The 25,053-nt window shown below is 45.2% G+C and overlaps 1 protein-coding gene and 1 long non-coding RNA gene across 4 annotated transcripts in view; both read left to right on the forward strand.

The window, feature by feature from the left end:
• The window catches only part of LOC310756133 (microtubule-associated protein 1 light chain 3 gamma-like), a 123,744-nt gene that overhangs the window by 57,489 nt on the left and 41,202 nt on the right, over positions 1-25,053 (forward strand). The window lies entirely within an intron of this gene.
• LOC310756151 lies at positions 14,121-18,719 on the forward strand. 2 transcript variants are annotated; one of them, XR_014544724.1, is made up of 5 exons: positions 14,121-14,219; positions 15,410-15,527; positions 15,628-15,727; positions 15,874-16,020; positions 16,833-18,719. It is a non-coding gene; the product is annotated as an uncharacterized lncRNA (long non-coding RNA). The 2 variants fall into 2 exon arrangements; XR_014544725.1 differs by lacking the exon at positions 16,833-18,719 and having other exon boundaries at positions 15,874-16,057.

Below are 25,053 nucleotides of genomic sequence, written 5' to 3' on the forward strand. Positions count from 1 at the left end.
CTTGGAGGCAAAGGCAGGATATATAAGTAATTAATAAAAAAGAATCTTGAGTACACCCAACAACTTAAAAAGAAGTATCACCAGGATCACAAATGAAGATATATTATAGACCTCAGGATTCATTGGAGGCAGGTGTCCCAGAACAAGGAGTGTCTCAGGACCCCAGCAGACGGGCCGTCCCTTTGCTTTCTTTGGATTACTTGATTCTATTGATCGCTTCTTTTCCAATCTTACAGAAGGCAGAAACCTGTTCAGAGATGTATGGTTGCAACTCCTAAGCGGAAGAGATTCAAAGTGCCAATTAAGGCATCCTGCCAGTTCCACTGCAAAAGAGCCTTGCCCTTGTGAAGGGAAAGGGAGTCCGCAGACCAATTTCCATGGGAGATTTTACTACCTGGATCAATGGGGCTGTATTTCAGCCAGAATCAATCCAGGAATTTGGAAAGGTAGCCAGACTAGAACATGACCCCCTCCTTGTACAAACACAGACATTCACTCAGCTCACTTCTCCCAAGAGGAAACTAAGGGATGACTGATGCGTTATGGCCCTCTTGTGGAGTGCAATGCAAACCACATCTGTGCCATGGTTTCTTTATGCAATGTGTGTGTTGTGACAAGGGCTGTCAACCAATTAAACCATTTCTAGTTGATAAATCATCTGCCTTTCCATGGATTAATTGCTTAATCAATTTTAATAATGGTGCATATGACCAAAACCTCATAGTCACAGTTTGAAGACAATTTGCAGTTTAATACAAAGACAGTATGACCATGTTTAAAAGGTAAAGGTAAAGGACTCCAGACAGTTAAGTCCCGTCACGAACAACTCTGGGGTTGCGGCACTCATCTCACTTTACTGGCTGAGGGAGCCAGACAGTTTTTCCAGGTCATGTGGTCAGCATGACTAAGCCACTTCTGGTGAAACCAGAGCAGCGCACGGAAACGCCGATTACCTTCCCACCGGAGCGGTATCTATTTATCTACTTGCACTTTTTGGCGTGCTTTCGAACTGCTAGGTTGGCAGGAGCTGGGACTGAGTAACGGGAGCTCACCCCATCGTGGGGATTCGAACCACCAACCTTCCGATCTGCAAGCCCTAGGCTCAGTGGTTTAGACCACAGCCCACCCACGTCCCAGTTAGACTGGTACTAAGCAACAAAAAATAAATAAATGCACATTATGTATTCCCCTCTCCATTGAGGGGACATATGACCATATGACCATGTTTACTCAGGAGAAAATCCCATTCCATTCAATTAGCCTTTTTCACTGGGAGGCTCTGTAAGGCTGTGCTTAAAATCTCATTACAAGGAAAGGTCATCTTTTTCACAAATTTTTCCTTTGCTCCATATTACAGTAGCATATGAGTGATTGGGAATGATTATGGAAAAAATATATTTGATTCACTCTGTTATAATTTAAGAGAAAACGTACTGAAAATGCAATACAGGTGGTATTTAACCCCAGTCAAATTGGCAAAGATATATAAGAAGAACACGAACATTTGTTGGAGGTGTAAAGAAGGAATAGGCACATTTATCCACATGTGGTGGAAGTGCAAGAAAATAAGAGAATTCTGGGAGGTTATTTATAATGAAATTTTTTAAATGTTTACATTTTCATTCAATAAAAAACCTGAGGCTTTTTTACTTGGCATTATGTCACGAGAAATTACAAAAACTGCCTGATCTATATTTATGTACATGACCACCGCAGCGAGGATGTTAATAGCGAAAAATTAGAAAAGTAACAATATTCCCATGAAAACTGACTGGTTAGAAAAAATGATTGAATACAGCTTACAAAATTATCTGTGAGATTAAGAGGAAACACCACACAAAGAGTTAACAGATTGGCCAATATTTAATTATTATCTCAAAACCTATATAGAAAATACAAATCTCCTTACAGAAGAATAAATAAATCTAATAAATAGAGAATTTAGACGAGAGGAAGAGAGGAAGAGAAAAGTTAGGCATTTCACTCCCTCCCCATGTTTCTCTCCCTCTTTAAAAAAGCCAATACATTTGCAGCCCAAGCAGGCGATGTCACTTAAATGTTGCTTGTTTCTGTAATCAAACAAACTCCTCCAATACACTCCTGCCTGCTCCAAAACTGAAAGTTCTGCCATGCACAGAGGCACTGCCAGATTTGAGGGTGACCTGGAACAGGTGCCCTCTGCCTGCCACACACACACCCCACACACTCTGCTGACTTATTTTACATCTTACTGTTTGCAGCTATTGGCCCTGTGACCCGCCCCCGCCCCCAAGCTGGAGACTGATTGACAGAGCTCACAGCTGCTTTCACCGTGGGGTTAGCCATTTCTAAGGATAGCCTGGTAAGAACGTGTGTGTGTGCGCGCGCGTGCACATGCCAATCATAGAATAGAATCATAGAGTTGGAAGAGACCACAAGGGCCATCGAGTCCAACCCCTTGCCAAGCAGGAAACACCATCAGAGCACTCCTGACATATGGTTGTCAAGCCTCTGCTTAAAGACCTCCAAAGAAGGAGACTCCACCACACTCCTTGGCAGCAAATTCCACTGTCAAACAGCTCTTACTGTCCTGAGAGTACCACATGACACAGCCCTAAGACACAGCTGTTCACTTCTCTCTGTGTTGTACAGCAGGAATGGGGAGCTAGTCAGCCTCCAGATGTTGTTGGATGATGCCTTCCATAATCTCTTGACTGCTGACCATGCTGCTGTGGGCTGATAAAAATAATAATTTATTATTTATATACTGTGTTACTCCAGCCACTCTGAGCAGCTTCCAACAAATTAAAAACTTCCCTATACAGGGTAGGAAGTTAGAGTCCCACAAACCTCTAGAAGGCACCAGGTTCCCCATCCCTGACCAGCATCCCTCATCTGATGAAGAAAACAGTTTTCTGGATCCATTGATCTCCAGTCTTATTTTTCCATGATGGCTGGATACGTATGGACTTTACTTCAGAGTTGGAGGAAGCAGCTGCCACTCCTTTGTAGCATTTGTTTCATCTCTCCCCGATCAATATAGCCGTAATTGAAATTCTCCCTAATCGGAGTTCCATCTTCTTTTATCTGTTATTTGTAGGGTCCTCTAGATGCTCTGAAGCACAGAGATTTGCCCTTGTGTTAAAAGAAGGTGCTCCCTGTCTTTACTTCTGTGCTGCAAAAGAAATCAGGAGGCTAACAGGGGAAGGATGGGGAGAATTTTTGAGGTGTGAGAGTGCCAGATGAGTGTCTTGCTGTTAGATCCCAATGGACCTCTGGCTGAGATCACAGCACAGATAGACAAGGATACCCTGTGAAAATTACACCAGCAGAAGTCCCATTTTTACATTTTTCATTAGCCCTTTGCCTATGTTTTAGACATCCATTCATATTTATAGCAGGGATGGGGAGGCCATGGCCCTCCAGATGCTGGACTCCAACTCCCATCAGCCCCAGCGGGCATAGCCATTGATCAGGGATGATAGGAGTTGTAGTCCAACAATATATAGAGGGCTACTGGGTTCTCACCTGCCCTGCTTCACATGAACAGAGTTCAATGTTTCTTTTTTTAAAATGTTTGTTTTTATACCCCCCCATCCTCCAAGAAGCTCAAGGGGGCTCTCCCTGTGTCTCCATATTATCCTCACAACAATGCTCTGATGAGAGGTGGTGACTGGCCCAAGGTCACCGAGGGGGATTCATGGCTGAGGATTTGTGTTCTCTTCACTGATGTCCACTTTACTTCACTGCACTGCATGTAATGAATCAAAATCATGAGTGCCACCCCTGAAAAGGCTCTGCCTGAGGTGGCTCAATGGTGGAACATCCAGCAGAAACCCACTTGAAGATGTAAAGGTGCTTGGAGACAAATATGGTGAGTGGTGCTCCTCCCATATGCAAACCCAGACTAACTATTGAGGGTTTTCTACACAGATGGGAAACTTGTGGCCCTTCAGATGCTGCTGGGTTTCAATCCCTGCCATCCCCCCCTCCCCGCACAGTCACCTCTAGTATCAGGGAGAGTCATGTATGCAATTGTGCCACTGAGTTTACAACTACCTGGCTACAGAGAGCAAGCCATACTCCATGTCATGAAATTAGCCACCTACCCTCTGGTGTTGGGAATGACGTGGTTATCCAAACACGATCCAGTGATAGCATGGGGGCAGCAGTCCATAAGGTTTCTTTAAGCTTATTGTCGTCTCCTTTGTCTAAGCCTTGAGGGCCTAGGCCTTGGGAAGTGATAGCTATGGATTTTATCACCAGTCTACCAGAGTTGCAATGTCAGTCGGTGATCCGGGTAGTGGTGGACCTGTTCACAAAGATGGCACATTTCATGCCTTTTAAGGGGCTGCCAACAACACAAGAGACAGCGCAGCTCTTGTGAACCATGTGTTCAAGCTTCATGACTGCCTCTTAGAGTTATTTCAGATTGTGGAATGCAGTTCACCTCACAATTCTGGAAGAAGCTCATGCAGCTACTCGAGGTAGAGGTATGCCTCACCTCGTCAAGGCACCCAGAGACTAACGGAGAGGCAGAAAGGATTAATGCCATGATGCAGCAGTACCTCGGGTGCTATGTGAACTATCAGCAGGATGACCGGATGTCCAAGTTGCCCTTGGCAGAGTTTTTGTGTACAATAATGCCCTTCATGTGTCTACGCAACAAACACCCTTTTTTGCCTGCCACAGGCATCATCCACACACCTTTCCTTCAGAAGTGGACAGCCTGTCATAGAATCATAGAATCATAGAATCATAGAGTTTGAAGAGACCACAAGGGCCATCGAGTCCAACCCCCTGCCAAGCAGGAAACACCATCAGAGCACTCCTGACATATGGTTGTCAAGCCTCTGCTTAAAGACCTCCAAAGAAGGAGACTCCACCACACTCCTTGGCAGCAAATTCCACTGTCGAACAGCTCTTACTGTCAGGAAGTTCTTCCTAATGTTTAGGTGGAATCTTCTTTCTTGTAGTTTGGATCCATTGCTCCGTGTCCGCTTCTCTGGAGCAGCAGAAAACAACCTTTCTCCCTCCTCTATGTCAGTGCCAGCAGCGGAGGAGTTCACTAAAGAGATGGAAGCTATGCATAGTCTGTTGAAGGAACAATTGGACTTGGCCAAGGAGTCATACAAAAAGAGGGCACTAAGCGCAGGCAGCCTTTTAGAAAGATAAGGGTGGGGGACAAGGTGTGACTGTCCACAAGAGATTTGCCCCAGAAAGGCAGATACAGGAAGTTGGGCCCTTAGTGGGTGCTGCCCTTTGAAGTAATATAGCAGATCAATCAAGTTTCTATGATGATACATCCTGTGGAATCATAGAGCTCTGTTATCCCCGGTAGTTCCTGCACATCCCTTACAGATCCCTAGGGAGGCACCTCCTCCTCCTGTAATGGAGTGGAGGCACCTCCTTCTCCTGTTCAAAGTGGAGCAGATTTTGGACTCACGCTGGAGGTGTTGGAAGCTACAGTATCTGATAGTGTGGAAGGGATCTGGCCCAGAGGACAGATCCTGGGAATACACACAGAATGTTCATGTTAGAATTCCTGCTCCATGATTGCAGTCATGGGATTTTTGTCTATCATATGATGGTGTATGTTTTGACTCCACAGAGTAGGAAGTGACAGAGACAGGATGTTTGTGTTACTGTGTTCCGTGAAGTGGGACTATTGTCCTTTGTTCTTTCTCTTTGCTGTCTGATGCTAGAGAGAGAGGGAGCTGTGTTGCAGTGCTCCGTGTGTGTTTAGATGTAAATAAAATAGATTAGCCAAAATGCTGAGTTGCTGAGGTCTGTCACACAAGCTGCGAAGACTCTGTGGATCCCTAAGTGTGCCGATGTCTGTTGGCATTGGTCGCTGTGATGTTCAGGCTGAAGAAAGCTTTTGAAGCTCCCAAACGATCGACCAGGAGGGAGGGAACATGCCAGTCAGGCATGTGTCTCTGCCAGGGTCCTACTCAAGTGTAGGATGAGCTCATGACAGTTCATGCCCCAGAGCTCTGGAGGGAGTTTCACCATAGCCACCCCAACAGACCTAGACCCAGAGGGTGGAGGGAGGAAGACAAAGAAGAAGAAGAGGAGGAGAGTTATGGATGGGGTGGTGGTGTTGGGAGCGTAGCCAAGCCAAGTGACAAAGGAGATGGAAGAGAAACAGGGTCTGACTCTGAATATGATAATCTACAATTAGAGTAGGACGAAGTGAGCCCAGCCCCCCTTACCCAAGAGTTCGTTGACTTAGAGCAGACACAGAAAGCTCGCAAGACGAGGGAGGGGAAGAGATAGATGGCACGGGAGGAGTTACTAAGCAACAATCAGATAGGCAGAGGACTGAGAGCTCTTCCTTGGAAAGTGTAGATTCCCCCCCCCCCCCCGCTTGTCCAAAGAGCTGAAAAGGCCAGATTGCAACAGAAGTGCAAAAGGGGAAAGGCGGGACGTTGGCGTTTTTCCTGTTGTGACACAAGTGATTTCTCAGAGTTTCCAACTGATATCTATGGAGCAGAGGGCTGTAGCCACGCTCTGATTGTATTGTGAATAAATGAAATCATAAAAAAAAACTGCCAGAGACTTGTTACTTCTTATCTGGGCTTGGAAGCCTGCCTGGAAATTATTACACCCCAGCATTTTGAACTGAACTGGAATACAAACAGGTAGAGAGTGCAAATGCTACAGAATCAATGGGACCTGTCCTCTTCTGCCTCCACTTGCCAACAAAGGGGCCACCACATTTTGCACCCACTGAACTTCAACACAGTCATCCTACACTTTTCTTCATAAACAATTTGGGGTTCAGTGCACATTACAAGAGATGTGTTGCTCCTTTCGATTCATGTCTTCCTTGCCTCTACCACTGCCACCCCCATTCCCCATGCCACGAATCTCTAGATCCAGTGAGGGCTTGAGTCTGCAGCTGGAGCAAAACCTGGAATGTGTCAGCTGGGGATTCAGTTTCTGTGCCACTTCCAGGCTCTCTCCAAAGAAAGACATTTTGCACTTTGGCCTTGTGACCAGTGAAATATACTCGGAGTCGAGAGTGGATTTCATGCTCTTTATTCAGCTCATAGTGGTGAGGAGGAATGGAAGTTCCCCCAGAATGTCTGCTTTATATACATTATTCAGACAATGGGCCCCACATGATTGGCTAATTCCGGGATTCTCCTGTAGGCCAATCAGGTTGTGGATTCACTTCCACCTGGAGCTGTATTGCGTGGCTCCTGTGGACCAATCAGACTGCTGCATTCTGGACCCTATTGTTCGAGGACCAGTCAGACAGCTGCATTCTGAATCGTATTGTTCTAGGACCAATCAGACTGCTGCATTCTGAATCCTATTCAACTCAGTACATAACACCTAGCTGCCTGCCCACCTGCCCACACCAGGCAGCCTCCAGTTCTCCTTGGGCTTCCCTTTCTCTGAGTCATGAAAATGCCCCATTGCAGCATTCTGACTGCAGCCGCGCACTCTGCAGAGCTAAAGCACAGGCCAAAGCCTCCACCTACCCAAGAGCTGGGCCTGATCTGACAATCCCATGCAGCCTCCCTGGCTCATCCACATTGGAGAGGAATCTATACCCTTCGTTGTCTCCTTAGGAGCCGCCTCAGATGGGGGTGCTTTGGGACATATGCCAAGGATGAATGGATTGGAAAGTCCTGAGCTATTCCTGCTTGACACATTCTCTTCCATCTTCTACTTGTCTTTTTTTTAATGTTGTTGGTAATGAAAGTCCTAATGACTCTGGCGAGATTTGCTGCTTCCCATCTCAGCTAGTCACAATGTCTGGAGTCTGATTAAAATCCTGCCAAGGCTCCTTGTCCACCTTATGTGATTTATATGTAAATTAGGCCACTTTGCATAAAGTGCTGCAAGGTGAGGCTCTAGGAAGAGGAAGCCTGCCCCACAGAGCTTCCCCTCTACATATGGGACACGAGACAGGGCTGCAGGAGCAGTCTGTGGGCTGAGCGATGTCAGAGCTGAGACTTAACTTCTCTGATAATATATATCATGGGAGAACTGTAGCAAAATGTTGCAGTGTGGAGTGCTGCTGTTTGGGATTCTAAGTCTCTCCATTCCACTCCTTTCCTTCCCCATATTTCCCATTCCATTCTCCTCCCAGTTAGTGTTCCATGGCCACTGAGCATGCTCAGTCATAACTGCATTGTTTTCATGGTTCCTTCACCTACCCCACCCCCTACCCCCCACCTCGCCCTGATTTTTTGTTTTGCAAACTTTGGAGTCCCCACTCCCCATAGCCTTCTGATACCTCCCTCTTGTGCATGAATGCAGCCTGTTGGGCACTCTTAGCTCAACATCAGAAACAGAAAGAACACTATTCAGGGCTTGGCTGAGTGCCTCATTAAGGCACCTTACAGAGATTGAAAAAGGACAGCCCCCAAAATGTGTCAAGCCAAGAGTCAGAGAGGAGGTGCAACCCACAAGGGAAGGGGCTGCAAAATGGAAAGGGGGTCAGGTGACAGTGGCCTGGACAGAGGGGTGGGCAGATTTGTGTGTTTCAATTTTTTTCCTATCTTCAGTTCAATGCTCCAGATTTTCACATCACTTAAATTCATTGGCATTTAGTGTGAAGTTTTCCTCACATGCATCTTTGTCTAGGAAACACATTTTTCCGATTATTTTCCATAACACAATGCACTTTTGTATGCTATTTTTACAAATATATGCATTTTGGGGTACATTTTACCTGGCTAGAGGACTGCACTGCATCTTTCCAAGATGGCTACACTTCGGTTCATATAATTGCTTTGAGAGGCACAAATTTGTTCTATTCTCATTAGAATGCAAATAGCATCAAATTTCCCCTCCGTCCCTGTTATTGACAGTGATGATGGATGGAGCCAGGTAAATGTCAGGGGAGAGGGAGTTTCAAAGGGAAGAGCTAAGAGAAACATATGGAGGCAAGAGATGGAGATTGCTGGCAGATGCTCAAAGAGGCAGGGGCAGAGAATGTGGTAGCAAAACAGATAAGAAAAAAGTAATGAGAGAACAGTGATGGCTAATGGCAAACTGGAGAAGCTTGAATTGAACACGATGAAGTTGATGAGCGAAGTGATCAAAGTGACAAAACATGAATGACATTGTGAATGATGCTCTAGCAGAGAAGCCGCAGTTACCTGCGTCCCAAGAGAGTTTGGCACAAGGGCAGTGACTCTAGGGACAGCTTTTTGTTTCAGCAAGAAGATCCCTCTGCCTAGGGATAGGGCAGATCCAGTTTGCATTTTATGGCAAGTCTCAAAACAGCCCTGCTGTTTGGGGAGGGGGTGGCATCTGCATTGTCCCCTGAGAGGGGCCGCTCTGGTCTTCTGTCCCTGCCCCACTCCCTGCTCTGATGGCACCACTGTTGGGAGTTGACCCCCCCCCCTTTGTGGCCCTGCTTGACAGTTTTCTGGAATCAGAATAGTACTGACTGGGTAGACCTTGGCTTGATAAAGCAGCTCTTTGTAAAACAGGTGATGGCTTTGGCCTTTCAAGTTGTGACCAGAATATCTCAGGAACCACATCCCATTCCTGGGACCATATAGTGCTGATTCAGAGACTCTCCTTCAGATCCCACCGTCCTCTGAGATAAAGTACTCAAGGGGATTGGGCACCCAGGTTGTGGTGGGGCTTGGCCCTCCCCGTGCCGGCTTCTAGGCAAGGCAGGGAAGATTATCTAACTGAAAATGCACCTTTTTAGAATATGCTGGTGATTTCCATTGTTGTTCCCCTGAAATTGACGTTAGTTTCACATACATATTTGTTTTTGCAAGATCTTTTTTATCTTACCTTGTAGTTTATTTATTTTATCAAAGCTGCCTTGTATACTTGTTGTAAAGAAGCTGAGTTTGCATTCATTTAAGACCAGCTGCAACAACATGGGAAGCCTATCCCACTGACCTTTTTAGTGCCGGTACTCATACCTTGAGGAAACAGCCATGGGTGCCAACACAAAATGACAGGCATGAATAGGTGATCAGGAAAAAAGCATTGCTTGTCCCCATATTTACTTTCCCAGTTTGACTCCAGCCATCCACTCCATCTGCCTTGAGAGCGCAACAGTTTATCCAAGGAGGATAAACTGATCCAGCTGATAGTGGGGAAATGGCATGTTGCACAGAGGCAGAGGGGGGACCAGTAGAGATTGGCAGTGGGGAAATGACTGTTAACCTCCATCTGCACTAGACATTTAAAGCAATATCATACCACTTTAAACAGTCATGGCTCCTCCCAAAGTATCCTGAGAACCGTAGTCTGTTCAGGGGGCTAAGAGGAGACATACTTTTGCCTCTGATTCATCTGCCACAGGCAGATTTTTGTCTGAGAGTTTTGTCCAGAAGGGAATGTGGTCCTCAGCCTGGAATTTTTCCATGCCCCCTTTTAAGAAGTCAGAACTCATTGAGGTAACTGAGAGACTGGACAACACATGGGACAGGCTGGGGGGTGATGCAGAATTCCAACAAAAAAATGGGAAAGGAAGTGGAAATTGCTGCTGTAGTTTATGTTTTCGTATGTGATCAGGAACAGAAATCAGATAAGGGAATGTGCTCAGTAGATGGGACATTCTCTGATATATGGACTCTTTATACAGATCTATTTGTTTTAGGATCTGCAGACTTGGCTGAACCCTCCCTTCTCCTTCTTACTTGTATGCTTGGAACAGGTCTCCATTTATTATCATTTAGTTTGTATTGACTGTATTTGTCTTCCTTTTTGGAAAAGTCAATAAAAACTATTAATAAAAATGGAATATGATCAGTATTCATTCACATCAGTCTTGTTTTTCAGTCTGGAAACATAATTAATGACTTCTTTTTAACATTGTTTTGATGTTATGTAAGTTACATAAATAGTTAAGTAACTGATGTGAATGATGTTAAACAGCGGACGGTGAGATGAATCATGTAGTAATTTGCAGAAACTGAACTACAGTGGGACAGGAACATCGCTGATTGTGATGAATACAGGTTGGAATGGAAATCTCTGCTTTCTTAACATCCCTAGATAGACCCAAGAGAAGGGCACTGGGAACATGGCATATGGGGAGAATGGAGATGTGTGGAGTGAGAACTTTCTTTTCAGTGATCAATTTATTGGGGAGTTGGGAAGGCTGCTATGTGTATTCTTATCTGGTTGTTGTGGGTGGGGTGAAGGCTTGGAGAAGCATTCCTGGAAAAGAAAATGACACTAAACATATTGACTTTAAAAGAGATCCATGTCAATGCCACTTTAGAATGATTAAATTTTATTGATTTCATTCTTGAGCCTCTTCTACAGGGGTGGGGGGAAGGTGACAGACACTCAACCTGCTGAGAGTGGAATTCATAATAAATTGAAATCCTGAAGTGGTATTGGCGAAGCTCAGGCTCCTTCAGGATTCCTACCAGCAACAAGAAGTGTGACCAGCAACGTGATGTTGTAGAGAGGGGTGCTCTTGTTCAGGCTTCCAGCCAGGCAAAACTTTTTCCAGGGTTTTCCATGCCACTCCATTCCTGTGGCCCCTGAGCATGATTAGCCCTTATTAGGCTGCTTGGGGCTCTCCATCTTAGGTCCCCCCCAAAAAAGTTGTTAGTACCTTAGCAAACATTGGGGTTCCCCCAAGCCTGCTAAAACCTCCCTCTTGTGTGGGGGTGGTACTGTTTTAGCTACATAAGGACAAAGGATCAGAAAATGAATTTGCCATTATTATATAAGTGTAAGATCTCAGAGGGAGCTGAACTCTGGTGGGACCTATCGCTTCCAAATTCCTGGTTCTTGTGCAGGTGTCCACAGTAACTTTGGCCATCCCATATTGATCAATTAAGGGTGCTTCCAGACTGTTGCTCCTTTCAGATGGCAGTCAATCACATATCAACAAATTCATATGATGCCATTATAGTTGATTGGGAGGTCTCGCAGAACAAACCTGTTTCCTCAAAAGATCAGCATTTTTGCAATAAGGAAGGTGGGGTGCCACTTGGTTGGATGCAATGTCATTTCAGCTCTTGGGGGGGAGGGGGAAGTGAATGCTCATAAAATATCCACCATGATCTAGCCTCCCAGTAAGTGAACAGAAAGAAGAGAGAAAGAAGAAAACTGTGGGAAAGAGTAATTGGTTTGGCCAGTGTGGTGTAGTGGTTAAGAGCAGTAGACTCGTAATCTGGTGAACCAGGTTCACGTCTCCACTCCTCCACATGCAGCTGCTGGGTGACCTTGGGCTAGTCACACTTCTCTGAAGCCTCTCAGCCCCACTCACCTCACAGGGTGTTTGTTGTGGGGGAGGAAGGGAAAGGAGAATGTTAGCCACTTTGAGACTCCTTCGGGTAGTGATGAAGCGGGATATCAAATCTAAACTACTACTATTCTTCTTCTTCTTCTTCATGAAAAATTATTGCTAAATTTCCAACTTGTTCTTTCTTACTTGTCGACTTCTGTGGGTCAGATCTGGTCCACGGGTTCTCAGCTTCAACAATGCTGCAGTATCAGATGCTTCCAGACCATTAACAGGGCCTGGTGTGACCTAATGTAGCTGTCCCCAGGAAATGGGGATGTCTGGTAACCTAACCCAAAGGTGCACTCCTCCATTGTCTCCCAAGACAAATGGATGCCAACAATACATAGATTTGTTTCTGCAGCTGTCTGCGTGCATGTAAAGAAAATGTGGCACGGAAAAGCACTGGAAAAGACTATTTGAGCATGCTCAAAGGTCCTCATCTCTTTTTGACTCTAATTGTAAACCATCCTGGGAATGCTGTAATGTTGGGGGGGAGTAAGATACAAATGTCCCAGTCCGGATCCCTCTCAATAACAGCCAAGTATAGGGACAACTATCTTTTCCCTGAAGTACTGTGGAGATTTGGAAGGAATTCTGGGCAAGGAACAGTCAACATTGTTTCCCAAAATGGCATTGATAAAGGCTCAGAATCAGTAAAAACACAACAACAACAACAAATGCAATGAGCTCCTCATGCGTAGGCTGAACACAGCTTGGACAAAAATGTGTGCAGCTTAAGAATTTGAAAGCAAGATTATTCTTTTCTACAACCTTCTTTTGCATCCAGTGCTTTCTGTTGCAAAGGAGCCTGGGATTGCCTATTCTCCCCTGAACTACCTGCTGCCACACAAAGAAGGTGGTTCTGATTTTTGTCTGAAAGCCGTGCATTTTTTTCAATGAGATTCCATTGATTCCACCTTCAATCAAACGCACAGCTACACAACTCAGCCCATTTCATCAATGGACTATACTTCATATGGTTTTCAGCTCAATCCTCTTGCCTGTCCCAGCCAGCTATAGGCAACCTCTGGCTCCCTCCTGCTCTCTGGTCTCAGGGCCCTTTCCCTGTTGTTGGCATCCTTTTCTTATTCTTCAACTCATCACACCTATCATTATGGGCTCCAGGGCAAGGTTAAAATGGCTCAGCATCCCATTCTCAGAATGCACTAGCAATCAGCCCCCTGGTGTTAATGCAGTGGGCTGGTATGAGCACATCAAATGATTCCAGTTGCCTTTCATGAGTCTTTTATTTTTGAGCTGGTGAAATGGTTATTCCACAACCAGCTTCTTCCTAAATCCAGGGTTCTCAAACTGTCAGGCCAGCCTTTCTGAGGTGTGCACAGTTGCTTTGACGTGACCTGCATTTATTGAATGATCTGGCAGCTCCATGCCTCCCCAGGCTCTCTGTGCAACAGCTACTCATGCTCCAAGTGAGATCACACAGGAGATTATGAAGAGGAGTGGGCCTGTTGGATCCTTTTTCAGTGAACTAAATTGGTCAAGGCTGAAAATGAGGAGGGTAGATTTTATACTTCTTTGGGGACCCCTCCCACACATGAACATCTTTTCAGGGGCACACAACAGCATGCATGGGAGGAGATGAGTTGTATGCCATATAAATAAATCCCCAAAGATCAATATTGTGGTTTAACCATCAATTTTTCTTCTCAGGGAACTCTGGGAATTGCAGCCCTTTAGGGGCCTAGGGGTCTTCTAGCAACTCTTGGCATCTTTAACAAACTATACTCCACAGTGGTATACTGCTGCTTTCAATGTACAGTGCAGATGGGCCTGTGTTAAAGGATTTATTTGTGGTTGTAATGAAGTTTCTTGCGCCCATTGGCTGAGCAGTGCTGATGTCACAATGAGGCAAAGAACAATGAGGAGTGCATTGCCTGAGCAGCAAAGACATCACAAAGAGACTAAGCTCAGTAGGGACCAGGAGCCTAGAAGTGGATTTCCGAAGGAAGGCAGCAGCCAGAGGGTTGAGAGCCAGGATATGGTAGGTGGAAAGAAAGGAAAGAAGTTGAGTCTTAAAGAGGGCTGAGACTCGTTGGAAATAACTTAATTTACAGAGAATGGAGTGTGAGAAATGGAGCTGGCAAGAAAGTTGGGCTTAAGAAAGAATATAAAAGTTATACATGGGAATGGGAAGGTTAGAAAAAGTAGCCTGTGAGTATTGCTTATGAGTGACCATGATTATAGCCTGAGGTTGCAATCCTTCCTAGCATACTTACTTGGAGGTAAGCCCCAGCAAGCTTAATGATGAAACTTCCTTCTGAGCCAACCTCCCTGCAAACAAATGAATGCTCATTAAGGAACCAATGATGTCTAATCTTCCCGCAAAGAAATCAGGATGCTCAATAGACAGGTCATCTGGAAGCACTGTTATTTCTCAGATCTGTGACCTCAAAAATTAGACAGCAAGCAACCTTATGTCCTCACTCAATTCTCTTTGGGAAGGGTGGACTTCATACTGCTATAGGTTTGTGGGGTTGGTCTGGATGATATCTGTGAGTCCCTTGCAGGCCTGTGATTTTGTACCCAGTGAGGTTTTGAATCTAGTAGAAGAAACTGCTGAACCCATTAGTCTTTTTGTAAGGTAATGGTCTTAGCTGGCCAATTAAGTAATCTCATTGGCATCTCAAAGAGTGAGCTTTGTGGACATAGTGGCAACTAAGTGATTGTGCTCTCCAGGAAGACGGTAGGCATTTAACCACTTTCCCCACATGCCTGGAGGCTATTCCATCCTAGGATGGAGAGCAATAGGGCAAGGGAGAGTTTTGGCTGATGCCAGAAGTTGTAGACACAAAAGCATGCCCTCCTTTGTGCTGGAGTCTGGACCCAAAGCTGTGGCTCGGGGCTTCCCTGGAGACCTAATGGTGTATCAGGATCTGTTGGAGGGTTAATGCTGGGAAACCCTCCATCCTATGCTCAGGTTGTATAGATGTGTAAAGAAAACTATATATCCTAAAAGACACAACAGTCTCCATCCCAAGGAAACCAAACCCTGAGTAAGCGCAGGCATCCCAGAGTCTCTCGCCACTCAGAGATTGGGGTGTGAGCAACAGTAACCTCACAAAGAGTTTTTCTACCCTACATGCCTGTTATACAGGCTCCCTCCTCACCCCTGTGTCAGGATAAAAACCTTTTCTGTCTGCTGCTTGTGTTACCTTGTTCCTTTGATTGTAGCTGATCCTGACCAAGGACGGATTAATCCAACAATTGTCACAAAATGCCATATCTCCCCTGCTGTGGCTTCCAGATTTGGAGATTCGATAATGAAGATTGATCAAGCAGAGATAAAAATGTATGCTTTGACTTTGAGGTGGGGGTGGCAGGGGGAGGGAAGAGGATAGATGTTGGGAAGAAGAAGGAGGTTGAATTTGATATGTTGATTAAATATGTAGGTTTCAGTGATCTGTTTGACTGGGCAGGCAAGATGCCTGAGAAGCAATTACAAAGAGGACACCCAAAGGAGAAATGATAACAAGCAGGCAATTCATTGAGGTGCAATCCTTTCCTCATTGCTTCCCCCTGCTTCTGTGTAGTTGACCATCAAGTCACAGGGGGTCTTTCAATCAGTCCTTAACAGGCTGGACCCAGGGGTATCTGAAGGACCCCTTTCTCCCATAATCACCTCTCCTTTCACTTAGATCACAACTGGAGGCCCTGCTTTGGATGTACCCATCTTCTGAGCTTTGCCAGACGGCTACTGGAGACAGGGTCTTCATGCCTCCAAAACCTGAACAGCAACAGTCCACCCTGCAACAATTGTGCTGCAAGGGCCCACGTGTTTCTCAGTACAGTATAAAATTATTCCTGATTTTCCATTCTGCATTATTTAATCAAACTCAGTTCAGTTATTTGTTTGATCATAGCATTTATGCACTGCTTTCCTGCTCACCAAGGGCTAGGGATGGACAAATCTGTCAATTCAGTATTGGAACCTGTTCAATGTAATGTTTGCCAGGGTTAGGTTTAGGTTTCTTCTCCCAGGCTGCTTAGTAGGGGAAAAGATAGACCTCATCATCTCCCTGAAACCTACTGAGATAAGTATATTGAGCATTTCTTCTTTCACCATGGTAAGATCTGTGAGGGTGAACAGGAAAGCCTTTTCATTGTGATGCCACCAAGTCTTTTGGACTCCTTTCCAACGAAACCCCAGGCTCTCAACTCCTACCATGCCACTTCCTGATACAAGTCATTGCACTTGTTAAAAGTTCTCTCTCTCTCTCTATGGGCATTTGTAGCCATGGTTGGTTGCTGAAGATGATTAATTTCCTGCTACTTTGTTGTTTGCTTTTCTGCTTTTCTTTCTTTTTAAATGCTTTCATTGTGGCCTTAGACATACTCACCCTGATATGGTTTGCACTTTTTAAATGAAATGTGTTACTTTTACTTTCCTCCAGCATTGGCAGCTTTACATGCAGAATGCCCTGGTTTAGTCTGTGGTATCTCTAGTTAAGAAGATCAGGCAGCCAGTGCTTTGAATGGCTTCTGTGGGCCTGAAGCCTTGGAGAGTTTCTGCCAGTCATATAGACAAAGCTGAGCTAGATGGGCAGATGAGCAGAAGGCAGCTTCCGACTTCTGCTCTCTTTTCACCCTGCTGCAGGAACAGAACGGGCCCCAGATTACAGTTTGCAACCCTAGAGTGAGTGACGTGGATTGTGGAATGCTCTCAGAGACTTCATTGCATATATTTAGGCTCCAGGCAAAAACATTGTTTTGTTTTTTATTATGTTACATATTTCTGTGTTTTTATACTATAAACCACCCTGGCATCCTCAGATGAAGGACAGCACACACACACCTGTCATCCTTGGCCATTGGCCATGCTTGCTGGGGCTGGTGAGAGTTGCATTTCAGCAACCTCTGGAGGGCCAAATGTTCCCCACAACTGCCCTATGGATTGGGTGCACATTAAAATCTGGATCCACACATCACAGATGTGGTGAACAACTCTGGGATCCCACAAACTCAAGAGCAGTTCACGAATCTGTGAAGTTATCAGTCACTCGCTTTCCTAACATTTTCTGTTTCCCTGTGATGTGGGCGTACTTTTGGCAGGCAGCTAAAGAAACATGCTGCTAATACATTTTGGGTGTTGATTGAATCGCTATTCTATTAGCATACTCCCCCCTCTCTCTCATTAGCTCCTGTCTCTCAACTGCTATAAATAGCTTTTAATTGCTGGCTTTGGTGCCCTCTCATTCCCCATCTCCCTCCTGCGTCTTCTGCATTTCAGGGACTCAGTCAGCAAGAAGGGATTTGAGATGAAGTTGCTCAAGGACTCAAAAGTTTAGTCCAGGGAATTGAGAGGCTTGCTTTGGAGGAGGGTGGTTAGACTGCTCCTGGGGCTTCAGTTGGAGGCAAAGTCCTTTTCAGGACTGATATTTCCAGGGAAAGGCAAAGATAGGATGGATGAGGATGTTTTTATAGGGGCCTTGTCTTTTGGTGTGATTGCCCATGTTGTTAACCACAGCACCAGGGTGCATGGTCCTGTCCCCTGGCTGAAGCTAAGCTGGCTCAGGCCTGGTCAATGTTTGGATGGCAGACTGCCTGGGAATTCTCACCTACCTGACTTTGAGTTCCATGACAGAAGAAAAGTGGGATGCAAATCTAACTTAAAAATAAGGAGCAACTCCTGGACTGGACAAAGGAAATGTGCTCTATCCTGCAAGGCTGTTTTTTGAAATGGATTCTAGCCCAGCAATATTTGTGCCTTGGGCAATCTGTTCATCTTTAAGATGCTGTGAGACTCCCTTTGCTACTCTTTGGGAATCCACCCTATATCAATGACCCTAAGTTTTGCCCACACGCTTTCAGAGAAGGGGAACATGAAATGGTAATATAGAAACTTCATCCAGAGTTTCCAACAGTGACTGTGCCTGATTTAAATTCCATCTTGGCTTCTTTTTTTGTTCCTCCACCTTCTAGAAAATGTTTTCCCCACTCTTGACTTAGGAATTCTGCTCACAAATCAGTTTGTTCCCAGGTTGGGAGGACACAGGTCACAGTTGGATGATGAGACTAAATTGGACAGAAAATCATTCTTTGGGGAGATTGTCACTAAGCTGATGAGACTGCCAGCCCCACACGGATAGATTTTGAGTCACTCCTTGTGTCACATCCACAACTGTCCTGGTAGCTAATTGCTTGCTTTTGCAGGGAACTGATTTGTCCTCTTAGTATCTCCCACCCAGTCTTGGGAAGATACTGCAAAACTTCACAAAGCCTGAAAGGTGAAGTAGAAATCTCAATAATCAGAACTAATTCCATGGGCGTAGCCAGGATTTTTGTTGGGGGGGGGCAGGACTTTGTGGTGGGGGCAGGGCTTTTGTTAGAACCAACGTGATTGGCCAGTTAGTTAAGTATTCCTATTTTACTTAATCAGGGGGGGGGGCACCTGCTGACCTCATTCCCCCTGCCTCACTAGTGTCCAAAGAGCAGGTAGCAACCTGCACTACAAGCCCTTTCCCTTTGGCCAGGGGCATTTTTCTGACCTAGAATCATAGAATCATAGAACTTTAGAGTTGGAAGGGACCGCAATGCAGGAATATGCAGCTAGTCCTGAGGGCCAATTTGTCTTCTAGGCAGCTTTCTGAGATCCACATGTCATTGGGGCAGGGGCAGAAACAAAAGTCATGGAGAAATTTTAGCCAGGCAAAAACACACAAGGGCCAGTAGCATATATGGCTGGGGAGAGGGATGGCCTGTGGGAAGTGTCAAGGACCAGACAGAGGGTCTTGGAGGGCCAGAGGTTCTCCATCTCTTACTTACGTGCTCTAGTTGTTTATTTGCAAGGTGGTGGTGGTGGGGTTGCCCCCAACAGAGTAGCATCCTAAAACCACACCACCTGCATGAAATGTCCATTCAACAACACCCACTAGCAGGGCTGTACCCCAAAGAAGAACAAGTCCTTCTTGCTAGAGCTGCAAGAAAGGGACCTTTCCCCTCCGTCAGCTGCCAGGTTGGCAGGTCTACGAGACTGCATCAAGGTACTGTCTTTAAAAAAAAACCAAAAACTTCCACTGAATTCCCCAAAGGGACTTGATCAGCCAACCAAGGAAGCCACGCTGAAGGCACAAGCATGAACTGTACAGCTAAAGGTCTCACCCAAGAGTCAATGTCCCACAAAATGCTGTGTGCGGAAAACAGGAAATGTTGTATGTGTGTACGCAGGGGAGATCGCTGAGCGCTGCTTGGCAATAGCTGTTAGGAAGTGCCTCTGTCCCCTGGAGGGTTTGCCAGTGTCAGAAGGATGCATGTATGACAACTCCATCTCACCTGAGGGCATAGAGGCATCGAGTTGAATGATTGGCTAGAAAGGCTTCATGTCTGCTCCATAGCACAGCAGATGCTTGTGCCAAGCCTAGCCTTTATCACACCCCGGCTGAAGCGTGTGTCCATCTTAATGCTAAAATTGTATACAGTGCTTGGTTCACACTGAATTCTGTTTGTTGATAGCAGTGCGGTGGGGAACGTCTGACCTTGGGGCCAGATGCAGCCCTCTAGGCTCTTCTCAGGCCACATCCCTCCTCAGGCCACACTCCACCTTCCAGGCCACACCCCTACCCCTCCAGCCACCTTGAGTGCTTCTGCCTGGCTTCTTAACAAATCATCTTTCTGCTTGGATGGAGGACAAAGAGAAGGACGTGTGTGTCTATAGAACCTTCTGTGGGGATGGAATATAGTCTTCTGTGGAAGGTAAAAGTCCCATACATTGCACTCCAATCTTTCCCTCTGGCCCGCCCACTACGATGTGGATCTGCGTAGGAACCTCCCTGCGGAGTCAAGAACAGAAGAAGTGCCCTGCTGGATCAGGCCAATGACCCATCTAGCCCATCATCCTGTTCCCACAGGGGCCAACCAGGGGCCTGTGAGAAACCAGCAAGTGGCACCTGAACACAAGAGCCCCTCTCCCCTCCTGTGGTTTCCAGCAGCTGGTCTTCAGAAGCATGGCTGCCTCCGACTGTGGAGGCAGAGCACAGCCATCCTGGCTGATAGCCATCCCTAGTCTTGTCCTCCATGAATTTGCCTCATCTTCTTTTAAAGCCCTCTAGGCTGGTGGCCATCACTGCTTCCTGTGGGAGGGAGTTCCATAGTTTATGTGATGCGTGAAGAAGTACTTTCTTTTATCTGTTCCGAATCTTCCAAAATTCAGCTTCATTGGATGTCTGAAGAGTTTCGGGTTGCTTTGCTATTAAAACAGAGCAATGTAGGATTTATTTTTTTTAATGAACCTTTCATTCTCTCTCTCTCTCTCTCTATATATATATAATCTGCTGTGCTTTAGCAGCAGCAGCACCAACAAACCCAGAACTCTTCAGACACTGTTCATTCACAGACAACAGTTTTAGATCTTTCCCTAGACATTCAGATAGTTGTGGTCGTGGCCCTAGTTAACACAACAAGACAAGTCTCGTGCCTCCTTATTCCAGGTGTGGGAGCAATTATCATGGCATCCCAGTGGCAGCTGGCAAAATGGATCACTAGTGGGAAGTACTGACCCACACAGAGCAGTCTAGGGCAGAGGGGCTTTTCTGTCTCACTAAAGCTATTGGGAGGCATAGGTGAAGGCAACGGAGGGTCCTTCAGTCAGCATGGTGGAAGTGTGTGCTTGCTGATTGGCTAGCAGCCCCAGGTGTGGGCATGGGATGATGACATCAACAAAGGTGGGCAGCCAACTAGCAACCATTCACCTGCATAGTGCTGAGGCATGCCTTGCCTCCACCAAGGTCTCCTTATCTTTTTCAATGAGGGCAAGAATTTGCATCCTTCCTCAGTGACCCAAAAGCAGCAGCCTTCCTACTGGGAAACTGCTTCACTGCCCTTGACAGCAAAGATCCTAAATTATTAACTGTTCATAAAAATTATGAACTGCTGGCAAGCCTTCCAATAAGTATTCCAATGGTACTTACAACAGCCCTCCTTGGTAGACCATTATTCTCTCTCTCTCTCTCTCTCTCTCTCTCTCTCTCTCTCTCTCTCTCTATCTCTCATAAGTTATGGAGAGGAGACAGAGACCTGGGAGATTTTTCTTTCCTTTTCAAAATTAATTTCTATCCCGCTTCTCCATACACTCAAGGAAGCTTGTAACATTAAAACCACACATCCATAAAACCATAAAAACAACAATAGAAGTCATATTATCATCTCAAAACAGAGCACTAGAGCAGGCATGATAAAATCTATCAGCATTACCTTGGGTAACCTCATGTGCTCTCCTGAAAATGCTGGTCTTGCACATCTTCTGAACGATGAAAAACAAAGCGCCAATGCTTATCTGTTAGGGCTCTGCTGATAAGTTCTCCCACTTTTAAAAAAGAGTCTCCAACAATTAATGAGAAAAGAAATTGCATTTGGAAATTATCAAGGGAGACAGAGAACTAAGGTGAAATTTGCATGGGTGAGGCTGTGGCATGTGGTGTTTTGAGGTGTCTAGGAGGACCCTTCTTTCATTCTACAAACCAGTACTCTACAGCCTTGCTTTTGCCTCTGCTTCCTGAAAACTACTCTAGGTCCTTGGCTGAACTCTCTTATAAACAAGGGAAGGTGAGGAATGTGTCTGCTATGTTCCTAAATGGAAGTACTACCCTTAAGAACAAACAGTGCGGATGCACTGATCTGTCAAATTTCAGTTCTCTCGGTTTCTAATTTTTATTTATTTAATGCATTGGTATCCCAAGTGGGGCTTTGAACCCTGGGCTCCCTGGTCCTAGTTGGACACTAACCACTGCACCACACTGGCTCTCTCCAATCTCTCCGAGATTTTTCAAACCTTAAATTTGGTTCTCCATATTTCTGCAGCAATTTGCATTTTTAAAAACTGCTCATGAATATCCTTCAGCATTTTAGTGCATGTTTCTCCTAATAAACATATTTTTGTATGCAGTTTTATGGAAGAAAAATCTGCATGTGAATTTTATTGGACCCAGAAAACAACGGGCAACCAGTGTTGTTTTAAGATGGAAAATGATGTTAATACAGTTAAAGCAGTATCATAACACTTTAAACAGTCACAGAACTACAATTTGCAGAGTTCCTTGGAAAGAGGAATTGACTGTTAAACCATTCTGAGAACTGTAGCTCTGGGAGGAGAATACGGATCTTCTAACAGCTCTCAGCTCCCTTAACAAATGGCAATTCCCAGGATTCTTTGAGGGAAGCCAGGACTGTCTCTTTAAATGTATAGTGTAGATGGGGCCCACACATAGTCAGCTGTACTGCTCTCATAAGCCCTCTGGCTGCTGCATAATTGCAATTTTTGCACCATCTTCAAGAGCAGCCCCACATAGTGTGTGTGTTACAGAGTGGTATTCTTCTGGAATCCAAGCCAGCATAATAGCTATCACTTGGGGGCATTGGGATTCAGTCTGGTGTATCAAGGAGCAGGGCTTTGTCTGCCCCTGCCTTCCCCCAGCCAGAGGGAGCAGCAGGACTGTGCTATTGTGCTGCCTGACCAGAGTTAGTCCTACTGCAATCTCTGGAGTTTAGGATTGCAGTAAATGTTTCTAGGCTGCCCACTTCCTGGGAAGAAGTCCTACTGAACATCATCTGATTTAATTCCAAATAAATGTCCATAGGATTCTGCTGTTAGACTGCAATCCTGTGCACATTTATGTGGAAGCAGTGCTTTTTTCTAAAAAAAAGTTTGACTCCAGAAAATCACCATTTTATAGTTCTAATTGGGAAAAATAAATACAGTAAATGGACAAAAGTACAAAGATTCACAAAATGTTTAGGGGTGTGTGTACCCCCCCCCCCGGAAAAAAGCACTGTTGTAGGCTTTACCTCCCACCTAAATACACACAGGATTGTGTAACTAATATTGTCTCTCTTCACAGGGATCCTGCTTCTCCAGTTACCCCATAAATTTTAGACCCTGCGTATAACCATTACCACTGAATACTGGATGTTTGTGTGTGTGTCTGATTTTGATAACCCTCAATCAGGGGTGCTTTGAAACCAACTTCTTCTCGTATTCCTGCATTTGAAATTAAAGAAGAGAGGATTAATTTCTGACAGATACAATTGTATTTTGGCAGTGCTCACAGGCCAGTCGCCTGCTATCTGGCTCCATGCCCTGGTGAGTCGTAATTCCGTTCATATCACCTTATGAGCCGCAGTAAATTACCCAAATGCATCAATGACCATCATCAGCTTTGCAGTGGCTCTGTTGGAGGACTCAGGGAAGAATGCCAGCCCCCCTCCCCTCCGCAAGTGCTTGAGTGTTTGGAAAGCAGGAGGGAGAAGTGGCTGATGGATTTTGCAGAGGAAATCACTGCACTTAATTTTCCAAAGAAACCACCTTACTTTCCAAATGTCATTTTCAAATGTCAGAATGCCTTGTCCTAAGTCTCTTCTTCTTCTTCTTCTTCTTCTTCTTCTTCTTCTTCTTCTTCTCCTCCTCCTCCTCCTCCTTCTCCTTTGGCGATCACTCATAGCCGAGTAAGTCTGTCTTCCATAAACACGGTTTTAACAATGAGTCCGTAAGTGACTGGAGGCCAACTCTGGATCCACATGTCCTTCCACAGTGGGGACATTGGTTTCCAGGTGGGAGTTGATGACAGTGTGGATTTGCCAAGCGTGCCTTCCTCTTAGCAAGTTTGAGTCCTGAGTTAGAGTGTCTTCAAAGCCCATGACACCTTTGGTAAAGACTGTTCTCCAATTGGAGCGTTCGCAGGCAAGTGTTTCCCAATTGTTGGTGTTTATACTACATTTTTTTAGATTTGTCTTCAGAGAGTCTTTGAACCTCTTTTGTTGACCACCAGCATTACGCTTTCCATTTTAAAGTTCGGAATAGAGTAGTTGCTTTGGAAGACGATCATCAGACATCCTCAAAACATGACTAGTTCAGCGAAGTTGATGTTGAAGAATCATTGCTTCAACACTGGTGATCTTTGCTTCTTCCAGTACCCTGGCATTAGTTGCCTGGCTTCCCAAGCGATGTGTGAAATTTTTCGGAGACACCATTGATACAATCTTTCTAGGAGGTGGAGATGGCATTCAGAAGTGGTCCACGTTTCACAAGCATACAGTAAGGTTGGTAGTACAATAGCTTTGTAAACAAGCATTTTGGTTTCCCTGAGAATGTCCCGGTCCTCAAACACTCTGCACTTCAGTTGGGAGAAAGCTGCACTCGCAGAGCTCAGGCAGTGCTGGATTTTGGCATCAGTGTTGGCCCTTGTGGAAAGATAATTGCCCAGGTAGGAGAAGTGATCAACACTTTCCAACATTACACCATTGAGTTGGATTTGTGGCACTGCAGAGGGGTTATTTTGTACTTGTTGGTGTAGCACTTTGGTTTTTGGGATGTTGATTAATAGGCCAAACTTTTTGTAAGCTTCTGCGAAGATATTTAGGATGGTTTGGAGGTCATCCTCTGAGCGTGCGCACACTACGTTGTCATCAGCATACTAAAATGATGGTGATGATGGTGATGATGATGCAGTTGCAGGAGGAGTGACACCCATGTTGGAATTGCAGTTGCCAAGCAAATTAAAAACAAATGTTCCTGCAAGGGAGTCAACTCCCATCATTCCTGACCATTGCTCTTGCTGGCTGGGGCGGATGGGATTTGTGTTTTTTTTGTTTTTTTTTTGTTGTTTTTTTTTGTTTTAAATGCTTTTATTAACTTATACCAACACCAACACAGACGTCACTCACAAGGCAAACTTACAAAAAGATATAACTACACATGTAGAACAAATGATACACATACATCCCTATTTCAATTCTTATTCATTTCTATTTGACTTCCTTCCCCCTCAGCGCGGGTCTGGTTGTATACTTAATAAACTGTTTCTTTCTCAACTCCTCTTCTTGGGGGT

This window comes from Podarcis filfolensis, assembly GCF_964270895.1.
Source record: "Podarcis filfolensis genome assembly, chromosome: 2".
Classification (NCBI taxonomy): domain Eukaryota; kingdom Metazoa; phylum Chordata; class Lepidosauria; order Squamata; family Lacertidae; genus Podarcis; species Podarcis filfolensis.